Raw genomic sequence first — 23,756 nt, 5'->3', positions numbered from 1 at the left:
AGTACACTGAATGATCTCACAATTACTCTCAGATATTGTATGAAAGTAAAAATGCCCATCCAAGCAGATCTCTTCTCTTCTCTCACCCTCCATCCATGCTGCATTACAATACAACGTAATTTGTTTTTAAGATGAGAAGTACGGCAAAGTAGATTGTACTTAACCAAATGTAGGCTTCACTTACTAGCAGAACGGTTGCAGAGATTTTAAAAGATGTCAAGATTAAATAGCTTATCCAGTTTTGATCGTGAAAAGATGAAAGCAAAACTACAAATTTCAGAATAGTAAAAAGAAAAAAAATATTGGTTTGTCCAGTGGGTCAGCAAGGGTGCCATGGGCCCTAATATATTATTATCAAAGCATAATGTTTCACCTGGTACAATTCGACGTGCATTTATTAATTAGCAACGCTGTATGCAGAGCACACAACGAATGCAAAAATATAAAAAGATCGGGCAAAAAAACCCCAAGTAAGAACACAGCAAACCAACAGGGACAAAAATGAACAATTTGCCCAATATCTATCATAAAATGTTGTTTACTTCGAGAGTATGTAATACCTGTGCAAGTGACAATATATCCATATCCAAAAAGGGTATAAGACACATTACATAACTAGCAAATGTAATAAAAGTGCACAGTGTCCTAGTGTCAGACCTTCTTGGCTGGCTAGATTCATAATTCTCCCATCTCGCCCCAGGCACTCTCTGACACTTGCACACACCAGATCGCTTTGGCTGGACTCAGATGGACTTTTTTCCGCTCTGACTGACAATGACGTTTCTCCGCGCTGCTGTATACTTTCAAGACTGCTCGACGTGCAGCACAGGAATCGGAGCACATCACCACTAATCACACTTGCCCTTAATCTGCACTTCCACCTCGCAGACCTATGATGCTTAGTTTGCTAGTGATTTTCCTAGATTCTAAATCACAGTTTTGTTCTTATATGCTGCAACATGTCTCTAGGTGCTCTAACATGACTGAAAATTGACAAGTTGGTGCAACATCAAAAACATAATTTTTCTATTCTAACACTCTACCCTGCTTCTTCCTACATCCACTTCAACTTACCTTCTCTTCCTCTTCTCTCAATGTCCATGCTTCCACTACTACACTGTCCTCTTTAACTGCTCTGTCTTTCTGTAGATCCTTTTCCTTTATTCTGCACATTTCTATTTCCATACCTTTGTTCCTCCCCATCTCTTATCTCTCAACCTTTCTGTCCATCTTTCTATACCTCTTTTAATTCTTCTGTCTTGCTTTCTCTTTTTTTTCTCTTTATCGCTACCAAATAGATAAGGAAACAGCTAATGGGAGACAACAAAAAAAGAGAGCGTTCCTACTGGATGTGTCTAAGGAAATACACTGGTGCCAGATTGTGAAATGGGAGAAATAATTAGCCAAACATGGCTTGCTCAGATGACCTAGCCTTCATCACCTCTCCTGCAAGAACAGCGCAGCAGAGGTTTCAAATTGTCTCGTGTCTGTTGAGAAGCTCAGTCTACTCCTTTTTAGGTCTCATGAAACAGCCCATGTGCTGTTGCTTGCAAGACATTTTGTTTACGTAAGGGCCTTAGAGCCGTCCTATTGCTTACTGTTCATTCTCTTCATTGTCAGTCTTATTTGCTGTAACCACATGCTGACTTCACTTTAGCTTCTTTTTCAGTATGTGTGTCTTTCCTGTCACTGGAGCATGAACCATGTACAATTTCTGTTCTCCTTTGTTCAGTTCTTTTGAAACTCTCCCCTTCAACTCTTTGGTGCAGCATAACAAGACCAGCTGGCCACAGGTTGTTAGCATTGCTTTTAATGATATTTCAATATAACATTAACGGCTTTGTGCTACCGCAATTAAGTAATCACAGTTTTAGTTTGTAACAAGTGCTTTCATGGTACATGTTTCATGATTTATAGGATGACTTGAGAATGATTATAATGTTTATGAAAAAAACTTGGTGTTTTAAGTTAGTTTATGTTAGCATTATTAGGGGTTGGATAAATCATTCTAGTGTGAAAACAACATGCCATTGGAAAGTGTTTTTATTTTGCTTGTTTGTCTGCTCTTATTGAGCTTTCTTCCGTACTTTAATATGTACATTGTAACAAAGATTACCATACTATACAATGACAAGCAATACCATACCATACTACACAGCGACTGGCCATACCATACCATACCATAAAAAAACCATATCATACCATACTATACTATACAGTGACATACCGTACCATAGTGTACAATGAGATACCGTACTATGCAATGACAAGACATACTGTAGCATACAACACTGTATAATGACAGGCCATACAGTACAATAAGCCTTATCATACTGTACCATGACAGGCCTATCATTGTCTACAACAACAAGCCATAGCATACCATACCATACCATACAATGAAATGCTATACCCTACCATACCACACCATCCTATACCATGACAAACCAACCCATACTGTACAATGACAGGCCATACCAGATCATACAATACTATACTATAGACCACGGTACTCATAGTACGGCCCGGCAAGCCTTCCTTGGTGGCCCGTGGACCTTGCAGACATCCTACCTGTGTTTTAAAAAAAAAAAATTAAATAGTGTTAGCAAACACTGCAGCAGCCCGGACTCTGAGACTCTGCTCTGTGGGGGCCGGGGGATTCCAGTGATTGTCAAAGTGGAGATGCAGGGGCCTAAGAGGTGAAATACAACAAAGCTTTATTAACATGTAAATGGTCTTTTAAAGACCTGTGAAGTACTCGGGTGCGGCTGTGTGCGCGCGCTGGGAAGCTGTCTCAGTGGGGCTGTGTGTGCGCGCTGGGAAGCTGTCTCAGCGCGGGCTGAGGGCTGACACACACACGGGGTGGGATGACAGAGGGTGACGGAGGGAGGGAGAGGGAGGGAGCGGGAGACGGAGGGAGAGGGAGGGAGACAGGTTGACAGAGGGTGACAGAGAGAGGGAGACAGAGAGGCGCAGTCTGGGGGAGACGGAGGGAGACAGAGGGAGGGAGAGGGAGGGAGAGGAAGGGAGACAGATGGAGGGTGACAAAGAGGGAGGGAGACGGAGGGTGACGGAGGGAGAGGGAGGGAGGGAGAGGGAGCGAGACAGAGGGAGCGAGACAGAGGGAGAGAGACAGAGGGAGAGGGAGGGAGAGACAGGAAGAGAGACAGGGAGAGAGACAGAGAGAGAGAGATAGAGGGAGAGAGACAGAGGGAGAGAGACAGAGGGAGGGAGACGGAGGGAGGGAGAGGAAGGGAGGGAGATGGAGGGTGACAGTGGGAGGGAGGGAGACAGAGGGAGGGAGAGGGAGACAGGAAGGGAGACGGAGGACGAGAGACAGAGGGAGAGGGAGGGAGACAGGGAGGGAGATGGAGAGAGGGTGAGGGAGACAGGGAGGGAGACAGAGGGAGAGAGACAGAGGGAGAGGGAGGGAGAGAGACAGGGAGAGATAGAGGGAGGGAGACAGAGAGATGGAGGGAGGGAGACGGAGGGAGGAGATGGAGGGAGACAGAGGGAGGGAGGGAGATGGAGGGAGACAGAGGGAGGGAGGGAGACGGAGGGAGACAGACGGAGGGAGGGAGGCGGAGGGAGGGAGACAGGGAGGGACGGAGACGGAGGGAGACAGGGAGGGAGACGGAGGGAGAAGGAGGGGGAGGGAGACGGAGGGAGAGAGACGGGGAGGGAGACGGGGAGGGAGACAGAGGAAGGGAGACAGAGGGAGAGGGAGGGAGAGAGACAGGGAGAGATAGAGGGAGGGAGACAGAGAGATGGAGGGAGGGAGACGGAGGGAGGAGATGGAGGGAGACGGAGGGAGGAGATGGAGGGAGACAGGGAGGGAGGGAGATGGAGGGAGACCGAGGGAGGGAGGGAGACGGAGGGAGACAGACGGAGGGAGGGAGACGGAGGGAGGGAGACAGGGAGGGACGGAGACGGAGGGAGACAGGGAGGGAGACGGAGGGGGAGGGAGACGGAGGGAGGGAGAGAGACGGGGAGGGAGACGGGGAGGGAGACAGAGGAAGGGAGACAGAGGGAGGGAGTGGGAGGGAGGGAGAGGGAGGGAGTTGGAGTGAGGGAGAGGGAGGGAGTTGGAGTGAGGGAGAAGGAGGGAGGGAGAGGGAGGGAGAGGGAGGGAGAGAGACAGGGAGAGAGACTGAGGGAGAGGGAGGGAGACAGAGGGAGGGAGAGACAGGAAGAGAGACAGGGAGAGATAGAGGGAGGGAGACAGAGAGAGAGAGACGGAGGGAGGGAGACGGAGGGAGGGAGACGGAGGGAGACAGGGAGGGAGGGAGACGGAGGGAGGGAGACGGAGGGAGGGAGACGGAGGAAGACGGAGGTAGACGGAGGGAGAGAGACAGAGGGAGAGAGACAGAGGGAGGGAGACAGAGGGAGGGAGACAGGGAGGGAGACAGAGGGAGAGGGAGACAGGGAGGGAGACAGAGGGAGAGAGACAGAGGGAGAGGGAGGGAGAGAGACAGGGAGAGAGAGAGACAGAGGGAGGGAGACAGGGAGAGAGAGAGACAGAGGGAGGGAGACAGGGAGGGAGACAGAGGGAGGGAGACGGAAGGAGGGAGACGGAAGGAGGGAGACGGAGGGAGGGAGATGGAGGGAAGGAGATGGAGACAGACGGAGGGAGGGAGGGAGACAGGGAGAGGGAGGGGAAGGGAGAGGGAGAGGGAGGGGAAGGGAGAGGGAGGGGGAGGGAGAGGGAGAGGGAGAGGGAGGGGGAGGGGGAGGGAGGGGGAGGGAGAGGGAGGGGGAGGGGGAGGGAGGGAGGGGGAGGGGGAGGGAGACAGAGGGAGGGAGACAGAGGGAGGGAGACGGAGGGAGAGAGACAGGGAGGGAGACAGATGGAGGGAGACAGATGGAGGGAAACAGATGGAGGGAGAGGGAGGGAGGGAGAGGGGGAGGGAGAAGGAGGGAGGGAGAAGGAGAGAGGTAGAGGGAGGGAGAGAGACAGGGAGGGAGAGAGATATGGAGAGGGAGGGAGAGAGATATGGAGGGAGACGGAGGGAGGGAGAGAGACAGGGAGGGAGGGAGACAGAGAGGGGGAGACAGAGGGGGAGACAGAGAGGGAGGAGGGAGACAGAGGGAGGAGGGAGACAGAGGGAGGAGGGCGATGGAGGGAGATAGAGGGAGAGGGAAGGAGGGAGACAGAGGGAGACAGAGGGAGGGAGACAGACAGAGGGAGGGCGACGGACGGAGGGAGGGAGATAGAGGGAGACTGAGGGAGGGAGGGAGACAGAGGGAGACAGAGGGAGGGAGACAGACAGAGGGAGGGCGACGGAGGGAGAGCGATGGAGGGAGGGCTACGGGGGAGAGAGACAGGGGGAGAGGGAGGGGGAGAGAGAGAGGGAGGGGGAGGGAGGGGGAGAGAGGGAGCGGGAGGGGGAGGGGGAGAGAGGGAGGTGGAGGTGGAGAGAGGGAGGGAGAAGGGGAGGGGGGAGGGGGAGAGGGAGAGAGATGTGTGTATGCCGGGTCTGGTGGCTCAGTGGACGAAGGCGTCTGCTGCAGGGACCTGTGTTCAACCTCATGGTCACAATTTTTTTTTTGGTTTAGCCCCGCCGCTCCCCCTCTGACCCAGCCCTCACCGGTGCGGCCCTCGGCCACAAACCACACTGTAAATTTGGCCCCCGAGAGAAAGTTTGTGAGTACCCATGCTATAGACCAACAGGCCATACCGTACCTTGTCTTACTGTACAATGACAGGCCATATCATACTCTACAACGTCAGACTGTACCATACCATACAATACAATGACAGGCCATACCATACCATACTATACAATGGCAGCTCCTACCACAGTATCCATTGACAGACCATACTATACTATACAATGGCAAGCCATACTATTACATACCATACTATCCAATGACAGACCATATCATACTATACAAACCCAGGGAATATTATACCGTCTCTATAATGATAGGCCATACCATACCTTACCACTCTATACAAAGACGGGCTATAACTATACTATAATATACCACACTATACCATCACAGGCCATTTAATACAATGACAGGCCATAAAATACTGTACAATGACTGGTCATACCACACCATACTATACAATGACAGGCAATGCAATATTATGCAATAACAGACCATACCATACAATACCACACCTTACATAACAAAGGCAGGCCTTACCACACCATACTATTATATACTATGAAATACCATACCAGGCCTTACGACTACAGGCCATACCATGGTAGACCATACCATACAATGAAATACCATATCACACTTTACAGTAACTGACCGTACCATAACATACAATACCAGCCCATTGCCTTCAATGACATGCAATGACAGGTCATACCGTACTGTACAATCACAGGCCACGCCATACTACACAATGACAAAACATACCATTCCATTCCATACTATACAATGGCCTCCCATACAATACTATACCATACCATACTATACCATATAATGACAGGCCATGCCATTCAATGATGGACCATACAATACTATGAATGACAGGTCATCTCATGCCATGTATGACATGCCATGCCATACTTTAGAGCAGGTGTCGCCAACCTTTTCTGTAACAAGAGCTACGTATGTTCAATTAAAATCATCCTGAGCTGCTAATACTAGTGATGTAAAAGTGAACATCCCATGAAGAGTCCAGGGTTTCCAGCAGTAATGTAAAAAAGGCTTTGACAATTTGAACTGAAATATTATATGGGTAGTACATACAAACCATAACTGCAACCCCCCTGGCACCAAGGTATACAAATGAGTAATACATCTCTACAACTCAAATAATAGTTTTAAGTGTATTTTGTAAATGCAACAGTTTTTCTACAGACATCAACTTATGAGTTGTGAAAATACACACATTTGTATCTTGAATACATGCGTTTAAATGATGGTATACATATAATAATTCACAGGTGTTCCATAGGAGGCCATACAATACCATAGCAGGCCATACCATGTATGCAAGACCATACCATACAATACCTTACTATAAATGACAGGCCATACCATAGTTTACAGTTACAGGTCATACAATACCACATAGGGACTGGCCATTCTATACTATACTATGCAATGACTGCCCATACCATACTATACCACACCATACCATCCCATCTTATAGAATGGCAGACCACACCATACTATACTATAAAATGACAGACCATGCCATACTATACAATGACATGCCATTCCAACCCATATTATACAATGACAGGCCATACTGTACTATGCAATGACAGATCATGCCATAACATACCATACTATACAACAGCAGGCCATACCATACCATACCAGAACATATGCAATGATGACGGCCTGTCATACCATACAATGACAGGCCATATCATACACTGTTGTACAATGACAGGCCATACCATACAATGACAGGCCATACCATACTATGCATTGACCTGCCATACAATTCCATACTATAGAATGAGAGGCCATACCATAGCATGCCATATATGCCATGCCAGGCTGTACCCTAATATTTAATGAAAGACTATTCTATACCATGGTATACAATGACAGTCACACTATACCATACTATACAATGACAGGCAATTCCATGCCATAGTGTAGTATACAATGATAGGCCATATCTTGCCATACCATACTGTACAATAACATGCTATCCAATACTATACAGTGACAGGCCATACCATGCAATACTATACAATTACATACCATACTATTCAATGGCAGGCCATACCGTACCATAGTATACAATTGCATACCATGCAATGACAGACATACCATACCATTTCATTTACAGGCCATACCATACTATACTATTCAATGAAAGGCTTATCATACCTTACAATACCAAACTATTCAACGAAATACCTAAAAATACGATATGCCATTGTAATAAAGCGATGTACCGTTGTATTGTCCCAGGGCCAATGGTCAAGTGGAAAGGGCCAACAGGTTCATAAAAGAAGGTATTCAAACTGCTTTGAAGAGCAACATCAAGAATTACAGTGTAGCTATTGATGGCACTACATTTTCACCTGACAGGAAGAAAGCTATTTTATTTAGTTTCCTTGGTACTGCAGCTATAGAAATATTTCAGAATCTTGTACCTATAGCACCGCCTAGCAGTGAAGGAGACGGACGGAATGTCTTCAAGGAAGCAGTTGCGAGGTTAGAGAAACAGTTTGAGGATCAACCAAATGTATTAATAGAAAGACATACTTTTCATAGAAGGAAGCAACTTGTTGATGAGAGTATTCAAACCTAAGCTCCTGCATCAGTGAATTACAACTTACACATTACATGTCCAAATTACATACACAATACTCCAATAACATTGATGACTCTAAATTCTAAAGTAAACATAAAAGAAGGATAAGATTACCACAACCATGCCATTCTTTAGAATGACAAACCATACCATGACAGACCATACCATACTATGCAACTATGCAATGACAGGCCATATGTACCATACCATACCATACTATACAGTGACATACCACACCATACAAAAGTTATCAATAAATATATAATACTTTTGCACTATATATATATATATATATATATATATATATAATATATTACAAAAGGTGTACAATATGTCTACATTAATTTTAACAAAGCCAATAGATCTCACATAGTGGAGACCTATTGGCTTTGCCAATAGTTGTTAAATCTTACGTGCATGTGTAATGGCACATTTGCAATAGGGAAATCAAATATAAAAGTACCATAATGCTAATAAAACCCTTATTTGGGTGAACCACTCAATCCTGATATGGGCCAACATGAGATCCCTGTAGCAGCAGTAAAAGACCAATGGCCGAGACAACAACTGCAGCCACGCTTCTGTTGCAGGTCTCCTCTCATTCCCACAACTTCTGTAGTGGCTGTATGAACTGGGGAGAGCTACAATTAAAACATGAGGAGACTTGATCCTTCAATCTCTTGTTGGCGTGTTCAGCATTGGTCCTGGAGGGCAAATTTTAATTCAGAGTTTAAGGCTATCCCCATACAAAATTTACCTATAATAGTTTTACATAGAACTATTTTACATAGTTAGTGTTTACCATGAAAATCTAACCTTGATCTAGCCCTCCTAAACCTGTGTTGGTAACACCAGACCTATTTAACCCTTCATACCAGCGCAGACAGGCTTTAACATGGTATGGTAGCTTTGTAAGTTAATTTAAACTTCACTGGTTGCCAGTTGAGAAGCTCATGAAGTTCAAAGCTCTATGCATCTCTCATAAAATCCTTCACAAGCAAGGAGCACCCAGTCTAGCTACCTTGATACAATTATATGTGCCTCATAGAGCTTTATACTCTGCTTATCTGAAGCCAGCCTTTATACCTTGCCCTATAAGAGCCTGATCGGGAGTACGTTCTTTTCGAGCTCTGGCTCTGACTTTATGGAACTCTGTGCCGCCTAAGCTAAGAAAGATCCAAAATCATTGAAGCTTCCAGAAACAGTTGAATACCTGTCTGTTTTCGGTCTAGGTTGCATCTGCTCTTCTCCCCTCTTCTGCTTTGTCTCACTCGTGGGCAGCACCGGAAAGTCCCTTTTCTGGGGGCAGCCACACACTTTAGAAATCTTTTTAACATAACACATATCAGTGGTAACAATCTTCGAGTGTAACATGTATATCACAGGTTGGAATCCGGGGATAGTGAGCTAGCTTATTGTATTCACGTGCATGTTGCAGTTGCATATTGCTACAACTTTAGGCAGTTTTTCAGTAATTAGCAGCACACAAATTAAAAATTATCTGATACTATGAACCAAAGAGAATAACGTGAATTTATACTTGTTAAAGTAGGTGTTTTGCAGAGTACTGTGACATGCCTTTTGGTGACTTAAAAGAGCTAATTTTCCACCTTAGCGGCAGTATTCCATAAAATAAAAAATCTCCAGTGGTATCAGCCAATCTAATTACTAATTGGGTACCAACAGCATAACTTATGAAAGTGAAACTGAAAGATCTAGTTAGTTTGGCCAGTGGTGCCACATATTTATTGAACAAAGATGGTCTTATTGGAGACCCCCATAGCACTCCTTGGGTAGCTGGTTTAATATTAGACTGAAAAGATGACATTTTAACTGCTTTATTTCTGTCTTTAATATATGATTGAATCCAACCTGATGCTGAATCTCGAATTCCACCCTCAGATAGACCGATGCTTAAAATACGATGACAGATGCAATCAAAGGCGAAAGAGAGGTTTAATAAATTGAGTGCTGCTCTGCCACCTCCATGTATGATCTGGACATACCCCCTCAACAACAGGCTTATCCACAGTGGCGTAACAAAAGCCCCTGCAGTCCCAGCGGTGCAAGGGGCCCCTGAGCTCCAGGGGCCCCCTCCGGCACTGGCAAGTCCCTGGCCTGAGAGCTCCAGACTGGGTGCGGAGTGTGGCGGCCCCCTGCATGCAATTTGCAGGGGGCCCCCCTCTAGTTTTGTTAAACCAGTGCTTATTCACTCTACTCAGAAGGCTCTTTTCTATAATTTATTCATCTCATCGAAAACATCATAGTATCATATTCAGCTTTTAAATATCTTTATATTTATCTATATTTTATATTGACTTGTTTAACAATGGAAATATTTGATCTAATTATGTAAAAAATTCTTATTTTTTTAAAATAATTCGCCGAAGATTAACCCCTTGAGTGCCCGCCCCTTTCCCCGCCCTGTGCCGGCCGTTGCATTAGCATGCGGGGTTTATGACGAGCTGGTCTCGTCATAAGCACAGCGCAACCGCGGCCCATGACGAGACCAGCTCGTCATGGGCACTCAAGAGGTTAAGGACTGTTCTGATAAGTGGCTCTAGTCTAATGAGAATGTACTTACTGCTGAAAGATACACAGAGGATCTTCTCAGAACATATCACAAGTTTGATACATGCTGTTTAGGCTTCTGTCCTGGTATGATTTCAACACAATATTAATTTCTGTCCAAGATGACCTGTTGTGACTTATGGATGATGCCAGCTTCTGAGGAGACCGAGTGTTAGCCCAATCAGCCACTTTCAACACCATCGACCAATCACTATTTCTCTGCCACCTGACTAAATACAGAGTGACCCGTACTGACCTGAAATCGATCTGGTGGTCAGTGGGCGACATTCTGTATGGGACCCCTCATGAATTAGTGATTTAGCAAATCCTTTTCAGCCACTCAGGGCAGTCATTTATGTCCCTTCAACATTTATAAGGATCTGGATTGTGTATATAGCTCTACATTTGGCACATTTTCCTTAGTCTTTAGGAGGAAGTTGAGTGTCCTGTCGATAATACATATATAGTCTTTGAAACCATGTGGTTGACAAAAAAGCTTTTAAAAGTTTACCTTACCAAACCCAAGGTTTTCCTTACTCAATTCAACATACGTTGTTGGAATTACAGCCTCTTGTCATCACTCTGGTCAGTGCTTCACTCCATCTAATGTTATCAGTAAAACTGGTCCTATGAATTTACTTTTAAATGTTCATTAAGTGGAGTTTGGTAGGTAAATATTCATTTGAGAGTTTTTTCTTATGCATTTAATTGTTACTGTACCCTTGAATTACTAGTTTAAATAATTTCTGAAAGTAAAGATCTAAAAATCATGAATTCCATAAGAAAACAGTTTTATTCCATAACATTGGTACACACATTGTTCTTTTTCTAAATATCAATAACTTTCTGTCAATAACTTCTCCAGTAGACTAAGCCTATGGCAGATGGGTCCAGTCAGCTGGCAAAGCTTATGGAAGGTGGTCTGGCCACCTCTGCAGCTTCTCTGTACTTGTGGGACATTTGCAGGGCTATTACGTGAGCCAAGTCGCCGTAACATAGCCTGCACACTCCTATGAGAATTGAAGGAATAAGCTTTTTCATATACTGGCCCTCCTACAGTAACATCTAAGGGTGGGCACCCCCTGGACCCAATGGGCTGTCACTTCAGGAACAAACCTCCTAACACTTTGCGACAAGAAACGCAATTCCCGTTTTAAGTACACACTTCACTCCTCTTGTTTTTTTTAGCCCTAACAAATAATCCATGTCGCAGACCTATTCCTAGAGACAGCTACTGGTGCATATGTGCTTAATACAAATGTTCTTATATTATCTGCGCATGAAAATTGTCTAAGATACTTTTGGCTGAGACAGGAGTCAGATGAGTCTCTTTGCTTAAATTATGCTTCTATTGCTTACGTTGTCCATTTTCTACCTAACAATAGTTACAGAATTGCAACTTTTTTTTCCTAAAAAGTGAGTGATATGTGCGCGATACAAATGCCCCTGACTTGACTAAAGGTCCTTCGTGTTTACAGTAACTTGGTTACATCATTCCTCGTGTTAGATTTGTTGCAACTGCAGGCATGAGATGTGTTCAGCGAGATGGCTGAGAGAGGGGAATGAAAACAAGCCAACTCTTGCTTGTTAGATCCCATACTTTATTTGAGAATGGAGATAATGAGGAACTCTTTCCATTGTGTGATGAGAAAAGAAGGTGAACTACAGTCAAAACCTTGTGTAATATATACTGGCAAATAATCTCTGCATTTTATGTGTCCACATCAGTGCAGTGTCGCTTGGTTACTTTTCCTGGCTCCACTTGCCTGCGTTGATTTATTTATGTCAGGTGATGGAGGTGAATGCATATGTTTAATTTTGCTTGAATAACTGAAATGGAAGATATCAGATTGATGTCCTCTTGTACACCATAACTACAGAGGTTAATACAGTACCTTTTGCATAGCTTCAGGAAATATGATCATGCTTCCTCCCAGCTTGAAGTTGCTAGATTGGCTAACTGTTGTGTAGATGATGCAGTGTTAAGTACTTCGAATATTGTGTCAAGACTTATTTGAGGTCATAGCTTAGTAAATAATGCAAGGGGGGGGGGCTGAAATGTTCCTAATAATCAAGGTGTACCCCTAATAAAAAGGATAGGGTAGACTGGCGCCACTGTACGGTGGTAAACGACAGGGTTAGGGGTGTTAGTTTTCAGGTATTTGGTTAAGTAAGACCAGCCAGGGTACGGACTCTTTGCAATAGTCTGTACTGTGTTGTCCACTCTATTCCAGTTCCTCCTCAGAGCACTGCAGGGCAGAGAGGCCCAGGAGAGTAGGCTAGCATTAGCCCATACCTAACATCAGCAGACCAAGCTTAGGATGGGTAGCTAGAGCAGGCCTTTAAGTAGCCTAGACCCAGCGGCAGAACACACTTGGAAGAAGACAGGATTCGGGTAAAGTGGGCTATGTGAAAGCTGCAAAATAAAAAATGCTGCAGAGTACCTAGCAGCATGTAAGGACATAAGGCACCTTAAAGTAGAACCCCAGGAAAGAAAAGTTTGAAACTACCTGGGCATGAAACCCCTGTACACTGTGGTTAGATACACAGCAATAAACCAGTGATCCCTCATTCTTTCTCCCTTTTATTAAAAAATGTAGAAATAGTACCATAAATTTGAAGATGAGCATGAATTAGTGTGCTGTAGAACATTGCAGTTTGTTTTGTTCTACTGGGGTGTATAGTTGTCCATTGCTTCGGTTCAAGTGGTTAAGTTTTGAGCTACTTTTCCCAGTGATGTGGCTTTGGTGCCATCCTACTTGTTGTTGATGTAGTAGGTTTAATCTAACTTTTTCACAGTGGTTATGTTGATTAATGATCGGCTGTCAAATGCCAGTTTAGCATGAAAGGATGTATCCACTGAGAGGGCAAATAGTAGACAACCGTATGACTTAGAGCTGTATTATGCATATGACAGGAATTGTGTCTAATGTGTATCGTTGTTTTAGGGCGATGTCTTAGTGTGGCTTGAGCTGGTTGCACTACTGATCTAGCAAACACAGAACCATCTGAATGGCTTGTAACAGATTGATTGCCTCAGGAGTTATCTTCTCACCCACTGTGACAGGACTCCGCAGTTTAACGACTTGAAGGGAGACAACAATATAAAGTGTAAATGGATGTATAACACGTTGACTTATAGGTTCCAGTCAACGGTCACACATGCAACTGTGACTCCAGACGTTGTGTTAACCATATGCCCAGATTTATCAGCGCATTATTTTCAGTGATTCAGAATGACACAACATGAAGCGTTATAAGAACTAATCGTTGGGATGCTAATATACTGTCAGTAAAATGTACCTATTTACGTTGCTATTCTCAGAGCATTCATGGAACTACCACACACTAGCTTTGTGACACACTGCAGAGACAGATGGGTCACAGTCCAGGCAGAGCCTAAGGGAAGTGGGTGGCACAATGCTCGGGGATTTGTAGACCCAACTTGAACCTAATGACAGTGAACAAAGTTGGTTTGGTCCCCCTAGGTTATGCCTGATACTTCTCACATACATGAGGGGATTCAGAGCAACACCGATGCTGCGATGGGGAACTCATAATTTAAAAGGAGACTTCAGTTGCTGGAGCACTGTGTCCCCATTGTGCAAGCGCCACACATAAGGTCTTAGAGGGACATGAAGCTCCACTGTTGATCAGCTCACTCTGGCCATCATCTCACGAAGCCAGTGATTTAAGTGAGATGAAAAAGGTGGGGAATCTCTAAAAGGGGCATTGGTAAAGTAGTGTAACTAGGAAAACTTTCCAAAGGGATAGGCCTAAGTAATTCAGGGTGTAGCGTAAAACATGAAAACTAAACTTCTGTGCTTTACAAAGCATGCCATCTAGTCAGCAGTTCCTCTCTACGAGTTCTATGTTATTGCATCTAGACATCTAATAGACTAACAGACCTACACCTAAAACAAGCCAGACCTATTGACTTTGCCAATACTTTTTAGCAGTATCAAATAAATAAGTAACAACAGTGATTTTGTTGTGAATAATAAGAATCGAAAATGTTTCAAATGTGAACATTTGAGACTGAATAAACATTGCTAAGATCTGTAGGAAGGGAGGTGGTCCTCAGAGTGTCTCAATAATAACTTCTGTCCCCTTCATGATACTTTCTTTTACTCTCTTAGACATTTTCTCCCTTTTTTTCCTCACTTCTTTCTGAAACCCTCCATCTGCATATCTCACACATCACCATTTTCCTCTTCACACCGTCTTGCCACTCTCTTCTCCTCACGTCACCATCCCCAACCCACACACACAGTCCACCAAATAAGCTTTAAGCGCTGCATTTTATATTCCTTTAGCGCTGTCAATATTTTAACTGCTGTATCCTCTATCACACATTTTGACACATACTTTGCCATATATGAGACCATTGCTAAATTTGCTCTGCAGTGAGGCTAAGAATTGTATGTCTGTGAAGTCTGAACACCTTTATGACACACTGACTGTGAGAAATTCACTCTACTTTCAGACTCCTCTCAAGTGTTCACACTTGCGTTCCGTCATGTACAATCCCTCACAACCGGATCTCGCCCATATGCCTAAGCATGGGTATCCGCAATTATTTTCCTGGGGGCCGGAAAGTTTGGTCTTTGGTGTGACCGAGGGCCACACTGATGGTCGTTGGGGGGGGGGTGTTGTAGGGTAAGTGAAGCATGTACAACTAGTGGCTGAACTGAATTGCACAATGTGGAACAAGAAGACCTAGGATGAATCCAGGCTTCCCCACTTGACCAAATTGTGTGATCTAGACAATTGTTTTATTTCAATTTCCCTCCTTTTTCTTCATTATTAGATGTAAGAGGACCTCGAAATACATAACTTCAGGATGCATGCTGTACAAAACCTTCTCCAGTGTTTGGATTTATTCGCTAATGACATTGTTGTCATTGTGGGGGGGGGGGGGCAAGGGGGGGGGGAGCATGACCGTTTCTAAATTCATGTTTGAAAACTATCACTTTGAAAAAAAAACTTCAGAATGAACTGCTAAAATCTGATTTACTAAGGTGAAATGGGCAGGTTAATGAAATACACATTTTGAAGAGACTATAATTTTTTATACGTTTGCTGTCTTTAAAAATGAAGGTGTTACTAAATTTAAGGGTTGCGATACACCCTAGTTACTTACTTTCTTTAACTGCAATTAACCTTTAAATAAATGCTTGCTGTTTATAATTTTTTTAAATGTTTGTGCTAAGTTGAGTAAAGAGCAGCCCAGTGCTGCTGTTGCCCATGGGGCCGAATATAAAGCTCAGGAGTGTCACATGCGGCCCCCAAGATGTACTTTATCACTGGCCTTGAGGCAACTCGGTTCAGATAAAAGATTCATATGTTGCATGAAAAAACAATATTGAAAAAAGAAACTACTCTTCAGGTATGCAAGATGACGTTAAAATGAAAAATAAACAGGTACTGCATCTGTGTTACGGATCACCTCAATGCTTTCTACAACTGCTAGGAATTTAAGCATTGTTTTTGCCTGTAAGGGATATGAATTTAAGACCTGCTTAAGATCCATTTCAAACTTTTTAATTACTGCTGCATCAGAGTCCGGGCAGCACCCTACTCACCTAAATCCCTGCAAGCGGTTCACTGATGCGTGTGACAGACAGGGGCTCAATCAAATTTGCACCCTTGACGCTTATGTGCGGAACACACATCTTCATGTGCAGTTCCGGGCCCAGTCTTAGGTGGCCGATCTACTGAAATCTCAATCAAAATGCCTGGCTCTGGCTCATCGATGTCCTCTTGGACACTGTACATCAAGGCGTGCTGAGCTTTCATGTGGCGCCTGCCTGCCCCACATTATAACCTTATGCACAAGAATGAACAACAGAAACCTCATGTACCAAGAATTAATGACCAAGCAGTGAGCTGTGATGTAAAACAGGCAAGAGAAAGAGATACCCATCTAGTAACTGAATTCTGACACTGAAGTAAACTGAAAACCGGGGGTCAATCCCGGTTTCCCTTCTCGAACAAATGGTGTGATCCTAGACAAATATTTTATCTCACCAAGCTTTCTTCATTATCACAAATTAGAGTACCGTCAAATGCGTTAGTACAGGAAGTGCACTGTACAAACCCTCTGTTGTTTGATTGGCAGACTGTTGTGTTGCTCCATCCATAATAACATCTAGGCCAGTGGTTCTTAACCTTTTGACTTCTGTTAATCCTCACTTAATCATTACTGGAAGCCAGGAACCACCACCGAGTCATTACTGGAAACCGGGGTCCCCAGCCTGAACAATTTTGATGATTTGAACTGCAACCAATGCACAAAAATACAGACACAAACCTTTAACAATCAAATACACAAATGAATAAATATTTTACTTAACTTCTCTAAATTCAATTTAGGCCACCCATCGTCCATACTATATTCTGTTTGATGTTGTTGCACTGCTCCCACAAATCAAACTGAGGATACCAGCTTAATTTTTAGCCTCCAATTTCAAATACCTCCATATTTACTGAACATTTTAAAATATTTACTTTTATATTTTGCTTCTTTTTTATATATGCTATCAATCTGTCAACATTATTTAATTTTCTAAGCAGTCTCAGCTCCCCTTAGCAGGCATCCCGTACCACCTGGGGTCCCCGAACCACAAGTTTAGAACTGCTGATCTAGGCCACTTAAGGGGTACATATGAAGCTACGTCCCTGCCAGTATCACAACTTACCACTGATTTCACTAGCGGCATTGTTGTCATGGCTGGGTGTGGCACGAATATTTTAAGTTTATGTTTAAAACTCTTTCTTTTAATCAATGCCTCTGAATGCAGTGATAAAATCTGAAGTTCTAAGATGAAACGCATCTGCATGTTAAAGAAATAGTTTTTTTTTAAAAACAACAATATTTTATTTTAACATGATGTCTGTTTGCATAATTCATATGCCAAATACTTTCAAGTCACGGCTCGTTTACGGCTTTAAGAGTCAAGCCTCTCCATCGGATTGCTTTTGGCTCGACACTCCCTGTCAATATGTTGGCTCGCCCACCTCTACCCAGTCTGCAGCAACAGAGACTAAATGTCATTGTTGCTGCACACAGCCAATCCAACTGACACTGGCAGGCCAACACTGATTAAGAACTTAACAGGGGGGTGTCCCACCCCATAACCCCCCCGCCCCCCTTGAAGCTACGTCCCTGCCAGTTTCACAAATAGTAGATGTGAAGGAATCCCTACACCTAAAGTGGCAGACCGCACATCTCCCTCCTTCTTCCAAAATGTCTAAATGGTCTTGCAATCTGACACAGTAGACCCTCACCGAACCTCAGGCCACCATCCGTTGCAAAATCTACTTTATCCAATCTCAGAGCTGTGCAACTTTATAAAATATCTACTTCAAAAGATGGAATGCTTCCAAAATCTACTTACCTTTATTAAAATCCATTTGCCACGTTGTATACCATGCACTGTGGTGACAACTTATGGCATGCTATTTCATAAAATATTACTGTAAACAAACCCACATTATACTTTAAGTCAACTGTCTAGATTTCCAACTAAACCAAAATACAAGGGTAATCCAATCTCCTAAACCAAGAACCTGGGGCAATACATTATATGAAACAACATTGGTTCTACGTTGACTTATTTGAAACACCACCTTTGATTATTGTTGTGTATACAGCCGCTATCCACGAGTGATACATAAATCAAACAAATATATATATTTTTATACAATTTTGGTCTTTCATTGACTTGAATAAAGAATTCATAGACCAATCATATCCAAGAAAATCAATACAATTTATTTACATCCTTTGAGACTAGTAATAATGAGTAATCATGTGCTCAGACACGTGAAGAAAGTGGCGGTGTGAATTAAAAGTGAAAAAGTGCATCACAAATAAGACGTATGAGTCTTTTTTTGAAAATTTTTATTGTGCAGAAAGAAGGGTACAAGCACGGGCCTACAACCACCTGGGCCGGCCGCTAGTAGGTAAAAAGTTCAAACAGTGCAAACACAATGACTGGCCCACCGGGGCTCCGCACCCTACAGAAGATCAGACTGCACATAAAGGAAATCAGGATACACCCTTTTAACATAAATAACAACTTAAAACAAAAGCGAGCAAGAAAACATGAGATGGGCGTCGGGCCACAGCAGGGGCACTTCCATACCCGACCACCCGATGGCAGTCAAGAAGAAGGGGAACTAAGAGGTAGGGGGGGGGAGAAACGGGAATACCAAATCTATACTCAGATGTGCCAGATAAGTAAGGAACCATCAAGGATCAGGGGGACAAGGCTACCTCAGACGTTTCCACCAGGGGGGGAGCACAAATACTTCCACGATACACATTCCACTGCCCCCAAATTCTACTCCAAGCCCCGGGTTTACCACGAGCCACATACAGTCTTTTCCCTGAACATGCACCAGTCCATGTTCTCCTTCCAGACAGACACGGTGGGGGCCCGCTGCGAACCCCAAAGCTGCGCTATGTCCCTCTTTGCTATCATGTTCCCCAGGGCCGCCCACCGAGTCTGGGCCGCGTTATAGTCATTGGGCTCCCACACATTCAGAACACAACGACGCACCTCCGGCAACAGCGTGACCCCGGTGACTCGCCTCATAACCTCATGCACCTGACGCCAGTATTCCACCACCTCGCGGCACTCCCACAGGATGTGGAGAAAGGTGGCACTGTGCCCACAGCCACGCTTACAGAGCCCGTCCTCAGAAAACCCCATCGAGACCAATCGGGGACCCGTCACGTAAACGCGATGGAGGATCTTAAGCTGGACCAAACGGAGACGGGCCGGGATGGCAACCTCCTTAGGAGATGACAGCGCGGACTGCCAGTCCTCGTCGTCCAACTCAACCCCATCCTCCGTCCATGCCTCCCGTAGACGCACCAAGAGGTCAGCCCGATTTATTTATCAATTTTTTATAGATCAAAGAGATAGTACTATCGGGAACGTGACCGTCGAGTATGCGGTCCTCGAGGGGCGAAGAAACAGGGACCGTGGTCCCTTCCCCAAAAACCGAGAGCAGGGCATGCCGAACCTGAGCGTAGCGGAAAAACTCCCTCTCACTAAGCTCATACTCGCTCCGGAGCGCCGCGAAGGTCTTGACCGCGCCTTTAACCCACAGATCCCCCACTCTGCTAATGCCGATCGTGTCCCAGTGCTCAAAGCCTTTCGTCGTCCAGAGGCTCCCCAGGCGGTCTGAGGCAAACAAGGGAGTAGCACACGTTAAACGCTCACTCCAGCCCATCGCTACATTCGCCGCCTTCCACACCCGTACCGCAATCCTAGTAGGGCCCGTGAGGGTCCTACCAGCAGATCGGGAGTAAAGCGCTCTGTTATAATTACCGCCGGGAAGCAGGAATTTATCCATCTCATACGCCGGGTTCAGACCAGGAGCATACGTGGCATGGTTAATTGCCGACAGTTGGGAGGCCCAATAGTACCGTCTAATGTCAGGAAGCGCGATGCCCCCGTCATACCAGGGGAGAGTAAGCTTTGCCAGAGCGATACGCGCCCGCCCGTCCCAAACCAGTCTCCTCTGCAGACTCTCCACCTACCGAAAGTAGGCCACCGGAATGACATCAAAGGAGTTCTGAAGTGCGTAAAGAAATCTGTGAAGGGACATCATTTTAAACAGGGCCGCACGACCAAGCGGAGACAGGGGCAACCTACACCAACGAGCCGTATCCACCCTCAAACGTCGGAGTGGAGACAGGAGGTTCTGCTCATAGCGGACCGCCGGGTCCAACGAAACATATACCCCCAGGTACTTAAAGCCGGATGAAGACGTTTGGATAGGAAGTAGAGGCGGCAAAAGGGGAGGGCCACCAGAGATAGGGTACACGCAAGATTTGGACCAGTTAATTATCAAACCCGAGTTTCTCCCAAAGGAAGTGAGGACATCAAAGAGAACATTAAGCGACTGTCGCGGCGAGGTGAGGTACAGAAGAATATCATCCGCGTACAGCGAGACCCGATCCTCGAAGCCCGGGGCCCACCGGATCCCTCTGATAGAGGGCTCCCAGCGGAGCCAGGCGGCGAGCGGTTCCAAGGCAAGAGCAAAAAGCAGAGGGGACAACGGGCACCCCTGCCTAGTGCCCCTCCCGAGAGCAAAAGGCCGGGAAGCCCGTCCATTGACAACCACCTGAGCCATTGGTCCGGCATAAAGAAGCTTCACCCAGCTAAGAAATCCCTCCCCAAAGCCAAACTTCTCCAAGACCGCCCAGAGGAATGGCCACTCGATGGTATCAAAGGCCATGGTGGCGTCCAAGGAAACCAATACGGCTGGTTCAGAAAAGTACTCCGCCCTAGCTAGGACGCCGTGCAGACGCCGCAGATTAAGAGCGGTATTACGGTGGGGGATGAAGCCGCATTGATCCGGATGAATCAGATCACAGATAACGCTCAGCAAGCGGTTGGCGAGGACTTTAGCCAGGATTTTGGGTTCTGCGTTTAAGAGGGAGATAGGCCTATACGAAGCACAGCGGTCACGTGGTTTACCCTCCTTAGGAATCACGACTATAGTCGCCAGGCGCTGGTCGGCGGGAAGGGAACCCCTCCCGTTCGACTCCTGAAACATACGACGAAGGAAGGGCGCGATTTTATCCGGGCGTAGTTTATATAGTTCGATCGGTAGGCCATTGGGGCCCATGGCTTTGCCCGAGCGAAGGGAGCTAATCGCAGTAGCAATCTCATCGACGGACAAGGGGGCATCCAACTGCTCACGGTCCTCGACGGATAAGCCGGGCAGGGCAATATCCCGTAGTAGAAGACGAGAGTCGTCTTCATCTCTATCAGACACCGGGGAATACACCGCCCGGAGGTGGTCAGCAAAGCACTCCACAATCTCGCCAGGCTCAGTTACACACACTCCATCCGCAACCCGGAGCTCTGGGACCACACGATTCACTCTCTCCATCCTATCCAGCCAAGCAATCAATTTACCAGCCTTGTCCCCAGCATCATACAACCTACCCTGCTGCTCCCTATACATGGTCTTGGCAGCGTCAGTGACAAGGGACTTATACTCGAACTGCTTCAGGCTGAGGGCATGTAGCCCATCCGGAGTGACACCCGTCTCCAAGGCCGCCTCCAACCCCAAAATGTCGGTCTCCAGCTTCACCACCGCCTCCATCTTAACCTTCTTAGCCGCCACTATCTGGGATAGGGCCTGCCCACGGAGTACTGCCTTAAAAGCTTCCCACAGGGACACTGCGGACATCACCGACCCATCATTCTCAAGGAAGTATTGGTCAATCGACTTGACCAGGCTATAGCGGATCGTGGGGTTCCGCAGGTACCAAGGGTTAATAGGAGCGATCCGCCCAGCAGACCGCGTCCCAGTGTCAAAAAGCAACCACAGTGGGGAATGATCAGAAATACCCCGGGCCAGGTGCTTAACCTCTCGAATCCGGGCAGTCTGGGCCGCGGGCATAAGAAAGTAATCCAATCTGGAGAGACTCCCATGCGCCCCAGAGTGAAAGGTGTACTGACACTGTGTAGGATGCATTAACCTCCAGCAATCGACCAGACCGAAGGTCTCCAAGAATCCGCCAAGCCACGCCTGCGCAGCAGGGAGGGCCCTGGGCGGGTGGCGATCCCGGTCGCCCGAGACTACCGAATTGAAATCCCCACCCATAAGCAGAAGACTGTCAGGAAGCTCAAGCAGCATTCGACCCAAGTCTGAAAAGGTGGAGTTCTGGAGGCCCGGGGGAACATAGACAGAGACCAAGGAAAGGGACTGCCCCTCCCACCGCCCAGTCAAAGCCACATAGCGCCCTCTATCGTCCGGGACTACCCTGGTGATCTCCAGCGGAAGTGAAGAGCGCAGGAGAATGCCAACCCCTCTAGAGCCAGTGGTGAAACCAGAATGGGCAACGAGTCGGTACCCCCCCCTGTTCATGGCATGACAAACGTTACCCACCAGATGCGTCTCCTGTAAAAACACCACATCAGGAGACATACGTCGCAAATACTGCAGCACAACACCCCGTTTGATACGGTCCCCCAATCCATTGACGTTCCATGACATCAACCTCAACCCGTCCCCCCCCCATCCCCTCCAATCGATCAAGGGTCCCCCAGCAGATAGCGCAACGCCCGAAACTGGAACAGAACAAAGACCTCGCATTAAAAACAAAACACACAAATCAAAAACCCCCAACCCCCCCAACTTACAACTCCCCCCACCCTGCACCCCTGCGACCAGAAAAACCACCCCAACTTGCAGTGTGCCTGTCGCCCCATAAACCCCATTCTACGGAAAGACCCCGGAGGAGGAGAGGGACCCGTCCCCGACCGCCCCCCACATAGATCATAATGAAACAAAATGCAAAAAAGAAGTTGAACCCAGCCGAACAGTACAAAATGGCAAAGTCAAGGACCAAAGTCACTCCGAGGGAGACCCGCCACCCTCGGTACCAGCAAAGGGCCCAGGCCGGTCCCCGCGGCCCGGCAGCGAGTCAAGCCAGTCACTCACAGTCGCGGGAGAGTCAAAAAAGGTTGTCCGATCGTCGTGTTCCACTCGGAGCCTAGCAGGAAAAAGCATGGAGTACTTGAGACCCAGGTCGCGGAGGCGACGCTTTACCCCCTGGAAGCCCATCCTCTGTTTCTGGACAAGTTGGGTGAAGTCCGGGAAAAAGTTAATAGACGCATTCTCATGGCGGACCGGGCCATGGGCCCGCGAGGCCTGCAAAATCACATCTCGGTCTCTGTAGTAGAAAAGTTTGGCAACAATGGGCCTCGGGGGGGCCCCCGGCCGCGGCCGACCGCCCGGAACTCGATGGGCCCGCTCCACGGCAAAGAACTTACTCAGGCCGGCGGGGGCAAGCTGCTTGAGGATGAGCTCCTCCACCATGAGATCCACCGGGTGGTTGTCGGAGGTCTCCGGGACGCCTATGACGCGGATGTTATTGCGGCGGGCCCGTCCCTCAAAGTCCTCC

General features: G+C 46.4%; 1 protein-coding gene across 1 annotated transcript in view; it reads left to right on the top strand.

The window, feature by feature from the left end:
- MTR (5-methyltetrahydrofolate-homocysteine methyltransferase) overlaps positions 1-23,756 on the top strand; it is a 456,618-nt gene that overhangs the window by 756 nt on the left and 432,106 nt on the right. The window lies entirely within an intron of this gene.

Source organism: Triturus cristatus, chromosome 6 (genome assembly GCF_964204655.1).
Source record: "Triturus cristatus chromosome 6, aTriCri1.1, whole genome shotgun sequence".
In the NCBI taxonomy this organism is placed as follows: Eukaryota; Metazoa; Chordata; class Amphibia; order Caudata; family Salamandridae; genus Triturus; species Triturus cristatus.
This window is presented reverse-complemented; position numbering and strand designations above follow the sequence as displayed.